Source organism: Pogonomyrmex barbatus, unplaced genomic scaffold, assembly GCF_055798465.1.
Source record: "Pogonomyrmex barbatus isolate J1 unplaced genomic scaffold, ASM5579846v1 scaffold5, whole genome shotgun sequence".
In the NCBI taxonomy this organism is placed as follows: domain Eukaryota; kingdom Metazoa; phylum Arthropoda; class Insecta; order Hymenoptera; family Formicidae; genus Pogonomyrmex; species Pogonomyrmex barbatus.
Window position 1 is genome coordinate 10968951 of NW_028297149.1, and position 14317 is coordinate 10983267.

Sequence of the window (14317 nt, forward strand, 5' to 3'; positions counted from 1 at the left end):
GTGCGAAACGATTAATTCTTGCTAAACATTTTTTTTTTTAATAGATTTTTTTATTTACATATTTAAATTAAAATATACAGAATTATAAGATCGTTGTAATTCCGACAACTCTTAAATATTGAAATATCACACAAAGATTATTCAAATACCAATATCTAAATTTATAAGAGGCTCGTTTATTGCTATCTTTTGTCTAAGGATATACTTTAAAATTTTCGCTCGATATTTATCTCTTTCTGATCGGACTTTCTCTCATAAAAGCTAAATGTAACAACTCTCACGAGTTTGTTGAATCGCTCGTAATATCCAATCTTGTCGAAATGCAAAGATTGTGTTTGCATGATTAAATATGAATCCTCAGATTTAATTAGTTTATTAACGACGTGTTTCTCTTTGCACTTCGTGGATTTTCGTCTATCGATAAACTTGAAATCTTTCATTTTGAAACGCAAAGTGAAGTGCTTAACGAAACGCAGAGTGTGCACCGATTGGTGTTGAAATGGAAGGCAACGCCTTCTGATCTCGCTACTCCGCGTTTAAACGTGGCAAATATATATATATATATATATATATATATATATATATATATATATAAAACGCATAGAAATATATATACACACGCGTATTTGTACAAAGACTCGGCAGGGCGGAAGGTACGATGGAAGGGCGGCGGATGAGGAAGGAAGAGGGATGGTGGATGAGTGGTGCTCTTAAAAATCCGACAGACAAAAGGAGACTGGTGGTGAAGAGCTATCTGAGAGCAGAGTCTCTGATGGTTTGGTTTTTTTTTTTTTCGAGCGAATTTTCACTACTTTTTTTTCCCCACCATTCTTCTTCCGATTCTCTTTCTCTTTGTTTATGTCTTCTTCCTTATCTCTGTGAACTCTCCCTTGGTGCGTCTCAAGTTACGAGTAACATCTTTCTCTCGCTCGTTCTCGGCGAGCGTACACACGCTGTACGTTCCGTAATTAAATCTTACGATGATTATTTTTTTCTACGCGTAACCCGGAGAGCGGTTGCGATCAATCAATTATGTCATATTTAAACAATTACTCGTCTATGTGTTTACATACGTATCAGCTGTACGGTCGAATTACCTTTTAGAACGCGAAAGATTAACTCGAGGCGCGGTGCATCTCGTTACATTTTTATTCGCTGACGTTCGCCCCGAGAAAAGCTTTCTCGCCGCGAAAGGTTCCCTTGCGGCTTTATTGCTGTTAGCCCGTAACACTTTCGCTTCGTTCTCTTCCTTTTTTGTTCTGACTTTAGCGGCGGCGTGCACGCCCCTATAGCGCGGAGGAAGGCACGTCTTCTCGAGTTTACGCCGTTGGACGCGTGAGACCACCGTGCAAACCTGCCATTTAGGAGTCGTAAACTTGCACTCGAGCGGGCCGTTGAAGTCGCCTTTTTAATCCGGTCGCAAGACAAGCTTGTAAAAAATATATTAACCGAGTAACCTTCTTGTACAGGATGTTTCACAGCGCTGTCGTGCCTTCCTTTCTTCATCGATTCTTCAATGAATTCTTCACTTAAGAGATTAACTATTCCTAGAAAAGAAAGGATTATTACAGGATTACAAAATGATCATTTTACAAATATCACAATTATTTCGTGAGAAAAATTGATCGTGAGTTAAAAAGATGTAACTTTACTATTATGTAACTTTACTATTTATTTGTTTTCGTATTGCGAATAAAACGAGAATATACGTTTATATCGGAAGCACCGCGGAATATGCCGGAAATCCTGCTGTTTGACATACCAAATGCTTTAACATTATTATTATAAGCTCGTGCATCCGGATAACATCCGTGCGTGACCCTTTCGAAATGCTCAAGCATTATTCTCGCGAATATAATTTTTATTTCTGGGAAATTACTGTTAATAAAAGAACGACCGGTTTCTTTATTTCAAGCTTTCGTTCCGCGAGAAATTGCGGATTTTTGCATTAAAGCGCCACATATAATTAAACACTCAACACTATTACAAATAATATTATTATTGTTATATAATATCATGTCTGTATAATTTATTACAGAAAATTATGAATTATACAAAATGAATTATACAAAATATCTAATATCTTTCTTAACGTTTATGATGTGCTTCAAATTTTTATATTAATATTTTAATGCTTTGATTTTTTTTTTAATGAATGATGTTTATCGAATTGGATGAAAATTCAAGAGTCTTAATCTTTTATGTTAAAAATTTAATCGAACGTCTACTTGGCGAATTTTCAAAGTTTCTGTATCAAGTATTAATCTGTATTGCGAATATTTAATAACAATAACTAAAATATAAGAAATCTTTTTCACGCAAATTTATCCGTGTCTCTGACACAATACTACGATTAAAATGCATCTTTAGTATGTTTTGCTGCAAACGAATAACTAAATTCACGAGGAAAATTCCGACGGTAATTCGCCGTGAGAACTGGAAAAGTCCTGGAAACGTAACAAGAAAACGCAGAAGTCGTTGGCAACTCCGAGTATCGCGTTCATCGCGTGGAAGGGAGGGAGGAAGGAAGTGCGCGCGAGCAGGTATAATACGATCGTCGAGATCAGGAGGTCGATTAGGGTCGGTCGATCTGGCTTAGAGGGTACCGGGGGTGGCGCTCGAGGTGTCGGATGGGACTTAGCGAAGGGCTTAGCAGGGAGCTTGCGCCCGCGGATGGAGCAAGGGGGTTAAAGCACGGAAAGTGGAGTGCGGCGTACTGTGGAGGAGGAGACGTGGTGCGGAGGGGTGGGGTGGCGGTGACTAGCGGCCGTGGGGTTGCTCGGGAGGGGCTGAAGGAGAAAGAGCAAACGCCCGCAGCGTGACACCGCATTGCGCCCACTTGCCAACCCGCCCAACACCTAAATTCGAATTAGGGAGCCAGCCCCATCGTTTCTCGTCAACACGCCTGCCGTCCTCCTTCTTCCCGGTCCTCGTTTCCTCCTCGAATCGTCCATCGACCCTCTTCACGATAAACGTACGGGGCGAGATGTCAGTCCTCTTACCCCGTCCATCTGCGACCCTCCTTACTTTCTGTCTCTCTCTCTCTCTCTTTATCTCTCTTACCAGAGAGCAATCGGCAGAAGAGTACCCGTCGAAGCGTGTTGCCTGTCCGTATTGCCTGTCGTCTTCCTGTGGGAATCGATATCAATGTCATCGGCGGAACTTGCCTTTCGCGTTCCTTATACCTCGATAACCGCCATCGTATACCGTTTCTAGTCAGGCACGTGACCAAAAGGCTCGACTTTGTTCGTGTACCGTGTACCCATCGCTGTCTCGGGTAATCGGTGCCAAGGCGCGATCCAATCGACTCTGCGGCTTCTCTTTTGGGTATTACTTTGCGAGAATACACTGCGGTGTTTTTCTTCATCAGGTATTTGCGCGTAATCGAAAAGTAAAATAAGATAAAAAAACTTTTATTTCTTAATCAATTTCTTTTCGTAGTTTTTATCATGACAAAATTAATGAAACATATGTGTGTGCGTGGTGTATGTGTGTGTGTGTGCGCGCGCGCGCGCGCATGTAGACACAGTCAATATCAGCGAAATGTTAAACATTCCTAAGGGCGCATTGTTTCCGAATGTTGAAAGGGTTGAATTCAATTCGGGTGATGTCGCGGTTCCGCGAGCGGTTTAATCGGATATCCGCGGTGCGAAATCTGCGTTTAGACACCCCGCGAGCGAATGCCACGAATTCATGTAGCGAGAGATGTTCCTCTCAACGCACTCTCGTATACGGAATATGCTTCTGGCTTGGCGCGTGTTAATAATTAACCACCGTCGACTGTTTTGCGAAGTAGTAGAAGCGCTCGCGGCAGCATTGGTAGGCGGCTCCATGGCTCGTTTCACCGTGAATAAACCTTCCTTCCGGTTAGCTCCCCCTTTCTGCTTTCTGCTTTCTCATACGGTCGTTCCGTTCTTCTGCTTCGATTCGTCCGTCAAAGTCTACGCGCTGGACAAACGATTCTTTTTACGGAACGGTGTTTCTCCGTCATTGATATATGGCTATTCGTAATTTTCTTTTTTTTTTCACACAAGTTGATTATATATGTTTTGTTAATTAATTGAAAAAGTTTGATTTATTTTTGTAATTTATTTATTTATAAATACCTAGACCTAGTTTAGATATAATCACTTTCTTTCGATTACGATCGTTATCGGCAAATCTGTGTTCTGTGCATTGCGTATGCGGAGTCATCCTCGTTTTGCGCGCGATAAAAATGATATAGCTTATTAATCCCCTGGAGAACGTCGACATGCTATTATAGAGTGGGTGGCGGTCATGAATGACGAGGTAGCGGGGGTAACGGGGGATAACGAGAGTGCGCGTTTATTCGGCGGAGGGGCGAGAGAAAAAGTGAGCGGCACCCCGAAAGAGGATACGAGGGAGCGAAAGAGGGTCGACCGAGGCGTGGAGGATGGTGGTAGAAGAGGATAGTCAGTCGGGTAGTCTAGGGTGAAAGAAAGGGGCGAGGGGGAAGTTCCCTGTCGCCGCCACGTATTGATTTTGCCCGACAGACAGTCGGCTGTTGGGCTGTCTGTTTCGTAAGCCTAACCCGCCGCTCTGTGGGACATCACGTGGGCCTTACATGGGCAAACTGTTCCCACATAAGTCCCTGCTCTTTTTTACTCTTCACCCTCTATGGAGTGGGCGATGACACGGTCCCAAGTGGCACGAAGGGCATTCTCCTTTGACCCTTGCCGCATATTCTTAAGCTTAGTCAGAAACGGTCCATTTAGGATTTCAGGAATTTCAGGAATTTTTGCGTCTTGTAGAAATTCTGATATTCTGCTGATTATCGTCTCAAAAGAGTCTTTTCCGCCTGGTGCGATCTTGGTGATACGCAGATTCGGAACTGGAATTTATCGAGGAATGTGAATATTCGTTTTAACAATATGTATATTTCTTAAATGTCCTCTTCTTAAGTAGCAATTCTTTAACGGTGTCTCAACGCGTGTCCATTCAAGCCGAGTAAAATGTCAGAACCATCACGATGCCATTACGTTTATATGATTGTCAGTTATGCGCGGTAAGGTATCGCTGTCAAGGTTCCCTCAGAGAAGAACGCCGCTGATGCAATAACGAAGTAACAAGAGACAATAAGTTTGAGTTAACGCAGAATTAATTTTTTTTTTTTTTTATTTATTTTATTTGCGCAATATACACAAATTGCTGTCTATTGCACAACTCCTTGAGAGTTCTTATTACACAATCACAGCGAAATTTCTAACGGAGATGTGGACTTCGTACCTCTACTTCTTCTTCTTCTTCTTCCTCTGTTTTTATCCTTCCTTTCGTTCGTCAACCGTCAGTCCGCCTTCAGATCGTATGTGTGATAGACGTGCGTTCTCCTCGACATCGATCGCCGTGCCGATCAACCTCGAGCACATCGGCACTTCCATCGGCAATCGGCCTTGGCTGCATCTCGTAGTCCGACTCTTCCGCGTCGGAAGTCCCGAGGAAGCCATAAATATCGTTCACCGACACCGTCCGGTGCACCGACGCTGTCGAAACCGCTGTTGTATACCGTCGAGCGGTGCGTCGAGGTAACAGAGCAACAGATATATATATATATATATATATATATATATATATCGGAGACATTCGTCACCGCTTGGACGTCGTATGCGGGATTGCGCCGACTTACCGGGGGCTAATTGATCATCGAATATGGAGCACCGTCCCGTCTGCGAGACACTCGTGCAGGCCACCACGACAGCTGCCGCCGCCATTCATCGCTGCGTCGCTCCTTGCGAGAGGAGGCTGTTTCACACGAGTTGCACTTGCGACAAATCGCCCGTCGCGAACGACGCTGTTAATTTAACGCACCGGGAGAATCGCTCGGTGACCCCGGAGGAGCTCGCTTCACCCCCTTCGTACGCCCAGCCGACAAACGAGAACCGTTCGCCGTCGACGGCCACGCATGACGACGGCTCAATCGAAGATCCGCTGATCGATTACATGGAAAATGTGGAGGACGTAATGTCCGACGTAATGTCGGATTTATTGGAACGAATTTCGATACTGCCGTTCCTACTCAAGAATAAAAAGACGCTCGTCAAGATCGCGATGATCTTTTAAGTGACTTTTTTTTTTAGGCTCTTTATAGAGCTCATAAGCGGAATTATTTAATTATTTATGCACACGTGTCGATTTTAATTAAATGCTGAATATCACGATGAATGTTTTTCCTCGAAATCGCGTTAAATAGCGTGACACATAACTTTATTTCTTCCTCACATTCAGATATTATACTTGCAAAGTATTAAAAAAATAATAGCACAGCTGTACGCAATAAATCCGACACGTGTTAAATTAAAGATGTTAAATACGTAGAATTTTTCCAAGCGTTAACGGAAACTTGTTGCGCCTAGAGTCCTAGATACCGGACGATGTTGCGATCGATAGCTCTCAGCTTAAGTTCTTTCCCGGCAATTATTTTAGATTGATACTGCGAGACGAGCGCGTTTGTGCCGGCGAGGGAGGAGGGAAGACTTTTTAATTATTCCCTTTCTTGCGTTCGGCTCTCGGGCGAACTAATGTCAGCGAAATCGATAACGCGATATCGCTGTAATCGACATGGATATAGCGTACGCGTTAATAGTTAATTATCAACCTACTGCGAAGCAATTAATGTAGCGGGCGTTCGCAAATGCACAAAGCGCGTGCACGCGCCAGATGACATTTACAAATGGCATAGAGAGAGAGAGAGACAGTAAAATTGTTTTCGAATATCTCGCATTTCAACCCGATGTTTCGATTACGTTATTAAATTATTTCGCACGGTAAATCGCCGTGTTTTCTAACCGGCATAACTTTGCGCCCACATAACTTTTTCGCGTGCAACCACGCACGCGGCGTATCCTCGCTATTTTATTGTCGCCATATACCTACCCCTTTACTTACTTGTTGCTATGTCGAGGGGAAAATTCCGATTTTCATCGGAAAAAATTGAGGCTTATATTATATAATATCGGCGGGACGATCACTTCGCGGCGCGCTGCTTTTAATATACGCACACGTGGCCACTTTGAAAGAGCACGATACGTTGTTATCGGTTTAACGATCAACTTTAATGGTCACATCAGTTTATTGGATTGCCGGCTACAATAGCCCGCGAGTACGCTCCCCGCGAAAGGGGGAATTAATTGCGCATCGCGGATACGGGAAACGCAAGCGCGCAAACGGGTGGATATTATTGCGGGAACGCGTATTTTGTCGGTGGCAGGCCGTATGCCGCGACGCGAAGTTAATTATCCGTTTACAAGAATTAGCGTATCGGTAATTTCGGCCTTGGGGGTCGAAATAGATCGATGACGGTAATTGTTCCGCGGCTAAATGCCCGCGGCAAATTACGGCGGATAAGATAATTGCGCCGTGTGCCATTCCGCAACGACGAGTCACCCGCATCGCGAAAATATTAGTGACGCGATTTGCCACGCGTCGTACGTCGTTCTTCTTGAAACAATTTGTACAACGACGATTCTGATCTCGCGCCTTTCGGCGAGATGCAAAATTTTCGCAACTTCGGGACACTAGCCCCCGAGTATTTTCTCGTTGAAATTTTTAACGTTCGCCTTCGCATGCCAAACGTCGTAATATACAGCCTTAGAATCATTGTACGCATGACTTTGCGTAAATAACTACCTATTTAGCGTCGAATGGATCGGTCATGACGGTTTCACGACTCCGCTTTGCAGTCTTTGGCGACTTGTGCAATTCCCTTCGTAACTGACGGCGCGGTGACACCGGGGATTCTAATCTTTCCGAGTGACATCCGTTAAAATCGCGTTTTATGAAGAGTTAAATTACCTTCCTCCGAGCAAGCAATAGCAACGGCCGCGGTAGCAGCAGCAGCAGCAGCAGCAGCAGCAGCAGCAGCAACAGCCTTGACCCCGTAATTAAAGCGTATTGAGTACGCGAGAGAAATCGTAAATATTTTCTGAGAAAATGCACGACTGATATTTCGCAATGAAATCGTGAAACACACTAATCGTGTGTTTACGCGGGCCGATTAAAACTTCTGTAATTGCGTCGCTATGAAAACGGTCTCGGAGAAAATATATATCGCAAATATGAAATTCTATATATAATAAATTGTACATATAATGACAACATAAAATAGGAGAATAGAAAAATAGCCTTTTATAATCTTTTATAAATATTCAGAGATAACGACTAAATAAATAATTTTCTGCACAATGACAAGTAAATTGTTATATCGTAAAAGCGCCATTTGTGAAAATGTGGCTTTTCTACGAATTAAGCTGTCCGACAAGTGAACTTTGATAGTTCTCTAATAGCGACAATGAAATTATATACAGCGGTCGGGCGAGAGAGACGGAGTGTCGACGTGTGCATCAAAGGGTTAACGGATAACGGCACGCTGAACGTGCGAGTGTCGTTGGCCGAGTTCGCCGAGTTGTCTCGTTTCGTGGAATTCAAATTACACGTAGCATAGAGCGACGACGGATATAGATCGGCACAGATCCTCGCATATGTCAAAGTGACGACGTGCTCGGAAGCGCGCGCGAATTATTTAGGAAGCCGCCGACTTCGTAATCGTTCCATCCATGTCAGGCTTTCGCCCTCCAACCTTTCTCCCCCCCCCCTCCCTCCGTCATCCTCGCTCCACTCTCGTCCGCCTCTCAATCCACCTCTCGCGTTTACATCGTTTCGATCCCTCTAACGTTCGGGTTTCCGGGTGAAGTGGCGGTGGCGGCGGCTACGAGAGAGGAGGGAGGAGGGAGAAAACGACGGCGGGGTCGGTGACGCGAGTGGAACCTCGGCGGAGTATAGAGTGGTTGGATTTCAGACCTCGGTGGAGGGTGGGACGTATGCGAGGGGGTGGAACGTGATGGAGAGAAGGACTGTGGTGGTTGTGAGGAAGGCAAAAGAGGGGGCGGCTTGTGCTGGTTGAACAGCGCGTGCCGCTTCAGCGCCAGATGGCCCCGAAAGGACGACCGAGCGAGAGGAATAGAGAATGACAAAGGAGAGAAGAAGGGAGAATAGAGAAAGAGAGGGAAAGAAAAAGATGAAGGACTCTTCTAATCTCTGGCGTTTAGCTTGAGGCTGCTGGTTGCGTAAGACGAAAAGAACGGCATGGAGCGAGACACCGGGGACACAGCTCCCGGGGGGCCCAGGATGAAAGGCCGCGCCATTTTCTTTTTTTTTTCCTGTCGGGAATTTCGTGAGAAACATTTAACTGTGGATTTCGGGGTATCTCCTTCGTGCACAGGGACAAGGTGGTCGCTTTCCGTTAACGTGGGTGGCATGGGGATTACGTACTCGTACGATCCCTTAGACTCTCGAACGGGAGACGAGTTAGAGGGGCCCGACGTTCCGATTATATTTCGCTTATCTAGTTTCTCGCGACGAAGAGGCTTATTTTGCAAACGATCGAATGTTTATACCACGGAGAGTTTGCGGCGATAGCCGGCGCGCGGAGAGATGCTAATGGGAAATATACGTTCATACGACGCGAGTATTGTTATTGGTGCACGGTGTAGGAAGAAATAAAGCTGACATGGGTTCTCGGAACGGAAGAACACACAGAGGGAGGGGGACTAACATTCGTGTCGAGAATCATTTATTCATGCGTGGCGTCATATAGCGATCGTGCCGCTTACGTTGCCCACGTTCTCCTTAAACACTGTTTTCTTATCGCGTCGAAATGCGTTTCGCCATTTCGATACGCCCGACATATACGCCCGATCAAGTTTTACATTAACCGAGGATCGGATTACGCATATCTAGACACGCGAGTAACTTATGTGCATTGCGAAACGTAAACAAAAGGCGGAATTCGCTAACGGTGTGCTATTCAACGTGCGAGTATTCAAATTTGCAGAAATGAGTGAGGTAGCAGGCGCAATTCCACTTGTAAATTACTTGACTACCGTTTACGCAAAACTATGCGAGATACTTGTGTTTGTCCGTAAGATATCCGATCGAGTCTTTTCATGCCTCGAAAACAAGAGGAAAAAAAAAAAGGTACACACGATACGAGACTTAACCTGCATGCTAGGCGTTACGTGACCCGAGCGAGAAACGGGCTGAAAGAGAGAAAAAGAGATGAAAGAAAAAAAAAAGAGAGCGAAAGAGAAAGAGTCGTCGCCGCTGCCTCGCGGTGTGATTCGCGAAGATGCATGTAATAACGTGTGACGGCTCGTCGCTCTCGCCGAAAGCGAGCCGTCGTGATGAGATAGAGAGAGAAAGGAGCAGAAGTGCCCCACTCTATCCCGCCGGCAATTCGATCTTGGTTGAAGCGCGCGGCGAACGCGTCGTTGGCTGCAGGTGGTAGGGATCGTCGAACGCGGCGGAGTCGCACGAAGACGCACGAAGGGCGACGACGGCTCTGTCGCCGCGTCGCTCCGGTTCTCCAGTCCAGTGTCAGCCGCCGTCGGTCGTGCATCGTAGCGGTCGTCTCGTTCGTACGCCACGTGAGCAAGCGGGAGGAGGAAAGAGTGCGAGTGTATGCATTCTCGTTGTATGCGCGATAGTGGTAGCGGCAACGGGAGCAGACGTAGGACGTAGGACGTACCGGCGGGGAACGCGAGTCTCGTTAGTGATGGATTTTCTCTCGTACGCCGCGTAGGCGGGCCAGACGGTCTACGTGCAAACGGGGCGCACGCGCCGGACGGAGGAGAGCGGCGTTTCAAAAGAGAGAGAGAAAGAGAGCGCTCTCTTTCTCCCTCGCCGTCGTGGTATCCGGAACCCACCCGCTTGCGCGCGCGCGCACGCGCGCGTGCGTGTATAATCCTCCTCCCCTCCCGCGCCCGCTGTCGGTCGCGACGAAAGACGCGCGCGCGGTGAAAATACATCCTCGCCGTCTGGCGGCAGCGTCGAAGCGTTCAGTCAATTAGCCGTAATGGCACGACCTGCCGCGTCGGTCTCGGTCAATTAAGTGGTGATTAGTGCGCGGACTGTGTGCCGTCGTTCTCGCGCGTATATCTCTCTCTCTCTCTCTCTCCCCCTCCCCCGCATACGTGCCGCCCGTTCGTCGAGTCGCATCAGCCGATTCCAACGGCAGCCGCTTCCCGCGTGGAGGGGAGAAGGAAAAGGAGAAGGAGAGTTCTTGTTGCCACGACGAGAGAGCAACGCGCGTCTCGGTGTCGAACGTCACCGTGTCGCAAGGTCGGAAGGTGGACGGCGCTTCTCGGCGGTTCGACGGCGGTGCCTCTCTGCTCACGGCGGCGCGTCAAGTCGACGCGTCGGTTAACGCGCGTGTGCGTGCGCGCGCGCGCGCCTGCGTACGGTGGTAGAGCGAGCGCTCGCGGCAGTGGCGGCGGCGGGCCCGAGGCCGTAAATCACGCGTGGATGAGAGGAGACGAGGAGCAGTCGGTGCACACACCCGCGAGAATGCGAGCCGGCCGGTGATAGTCCGCCGATCGGAAGGGATCGTTCCGCAGAGCCGATTACGCGCGTCTCGCGCTCGCGCGCCTGTCAAACGGCGACCCCGCCGATCGTTCGATAATACGTCACTCCAGATTCTAGTGAATACCGACGAGAGCTCGCGAACGGTGAGGAGATTCTCGTCGTCGGACCTAAATCTCTCGTCGCGTGGATTCACGTGCTACGAGTGTGCGTGAATCGCGGAGCCGAAGACCGGTGAAAACGGAACACTTGAAGGACAGATGATGCCTCGCGATCGTGCACGTCCGCTCGCGAAGGAAATTCGTAGGTATCGTTGCGTTACCGAAATCTTCGTAACCGTCGTCGCCGTCGCCTCGGCATAGCTTCCTCCGCAACCGCGTCGACGCGCGTATCCACGTTCACTCGTTTTGTGCCAACGCTCGACGAGGGACCAGTCAAAATGGATTTCCGGGCGCCGCATCCGCTCGTGCACCCTTCGCACGCCGGACACCCTTACTATTATCCAGGTATTTTGATGCTTAACATGTTTCTCTACTACTACAACTTCTGTTTGAAAAGGAAAGCGTAATTTATGATCTCTTTTTATGACCTCAAACGATTTTACCAGAACATTCAAGAGAAATCTATAGGCAGCATATGTTAGGAAGCGATTGTAAAATTGAAGGCCAAAATAATAATAATCATATTTCCTCTTTGTTTAATAATAAAGGTTAGAATTTTGGAGACGGATGAATTCTCAGATTTCGAATTATAGACACAAAATGAAAATTATTTTCTTAAAATAAGAACAAAGTTTCTTTTTTGCGACCCATGCAAAAATTCACATTTTATACACATTTAATTTAAACAATATTTATTCGATATATATTTAATATGTGATTCATATTTCATATTTGAGTGAAAGCAATCGGCTGTACAAACAACATAAACGTATGATTTTAATTCTCTTTATGATCCAATGTTCTCTATGATTGAAGAAAAATTACATAACTAGCAAACATTAATCTTGAAATACAAACTTAATCGTTGTAAGTAGACTCTTTGGTTATCCAATCGACACGACGATAAAATATTACGTTAAATTATAATAAAAAATGAAAGATATAAATATACATGAAGAAACACGACGTTATAAAAAATTAATTAATTTAAACTTGACTTAATGTTAGTCAAGATCAATATAATTTAACTTGGGATATTAAGAACGCTTTCTGATAATATTTGAACAAAGGAAAAATTCAAATATTTTTATTTATTTTTTAATAATAAAAATCTTCAAAATATAATGAGAAAATTATTAAAAATGTTTACAGGAAAAGTTTTATTCTTTTGCTTCAAACGCGACGGTAGGTTCCCTAATATGCATTCCGAGTATCGATAGCAGATCGCTTTCCGATCGCTCCTGATTCGGAGGCGTGCAGACACGCGCAAAGACTGCGTTACGAGTCGTGAAAGCCTCTCGGGTGCTAGGAGTGCGATCGGGGCGATGTGATGAACGCCATTCACGCGACAGCCGTTAACACGCGATGCACGTTTAATGCGCGCGTGATGTCGAGATCGTGTCGCGCGTGCGGTGCATCACACGCGCGGCAACAACTCCGTGTGCATCGGGAATACGCGATTAGGCTCTAACGGAGAGATCGACGCTGAATTATTTCGATCGCGTATCCCGCACGCTGCTACCTCTGCAGCACGGGGGCGATTTTGGAATCGGTAAAACGGGATTGGAAAGAGGGAACGGGAAATAAGCTTCCTGCAAAATACTCTGAATACCAAAATTACACGAAAATTACGCTCGCCTGATCGTTGAGTCTGTTTTCAGAAATTGCCCGTTCTCTCTTCTCTGCAACTTTAAAAAACTTGAACTTCCCGGTGCATCATGTCGAGAGAAAACTTACGTCTTACGTTCTAATTGCAATTACATAATTGAACGTACAAAGTCATATCGATCACTCTCGACTGGTAACTGTTACTGACCTGGCCTCTCTCGCTACATGTCGTTTCAAAGTCGAGATGCATTCCTTCGCACCTATCTCGCGTTCGCACCTCTACCGAATAAATAAATACCGATACGGTGTTTTTTAGGGGCGTTTATGCCGCCGGTAAATTTCACGGCGCGAGAGTTAATTGCAGCTGCGCTTGGATAACACTCCATCGGAAAAACGTGCTCGATTAAATTAACCCCGCTCTGTCTCTCTCTCTCACCTTCGCGTGTGCGCTCGCGCGACAAGAAGTTGCGCCGCGTTGCAGTTTCCAGGATTGGCCTTCCCCGCGATGTCTTTTTGCACGGTGTCGAGAGCGGCGGAGGGGGTGCGGGGCGCAGGGCGCGAAAAGAGGACGGAAGGAGAGGTGGGGTGCGCGTCGTGGCGCAGGAAACGAGCGCGCAAACTTAACTCGCTCGGCTGCGAAGCCCGCGCATCCGACTGAGCGGCCGGCAATTTCCTTAACCACCTCGCTGCATCTCACCCCGCGGGCGATGCGTTCGCTTACGCGTGTAATTTCGATATCTCGCGAGTGTCGAACGGGACGGATCGCCTCGCATCCCGCGAGAGAGGAGGGTATCCGCGCGCCATGTCATTATGCCTCCTTTCCCCGCCCGGTGACGCAATGTGTTCAGCCGCGACATACTGACGCATCATTAACATTTTATAATACTTAATAAATATTGAATGTTAACGTTAAAAAATATTTTAATGCGTTTCTTAACGTAACGCATTAGCGAACGTCGCGCGAACGACGCGCGAAAAACCCGCTTTAAAACCCGCTTTGGTATTAATGTTTCGTCATATACAAACAGGTTTCTTTTTCCTGAAGTGTCTTGAAAAGATTTGAGGAGTACACAGTCCAATGGGTATATAATGATTTATCGCTTCGCGCGCGGCTATTAAGAGAAATATCAGTCGATCCCACGAAATACCAATAAATCCGCAGCGTACGCGGTTCT

General features: G+C 46.4%; 1 protein-coding gene across 1 annotated transcript in view; it reads left to right on the forward strand.

Annotated features, from left to right (window-relative positions):
- The window catches only part of px (MAP7 domain-containing protein plexus), an 88776-nt gene that overhangs the window by 7364 nt on the left and 67095 nt on the right, over positions 1-14317 (forward strand). The window lies entirely within an intron of this gene.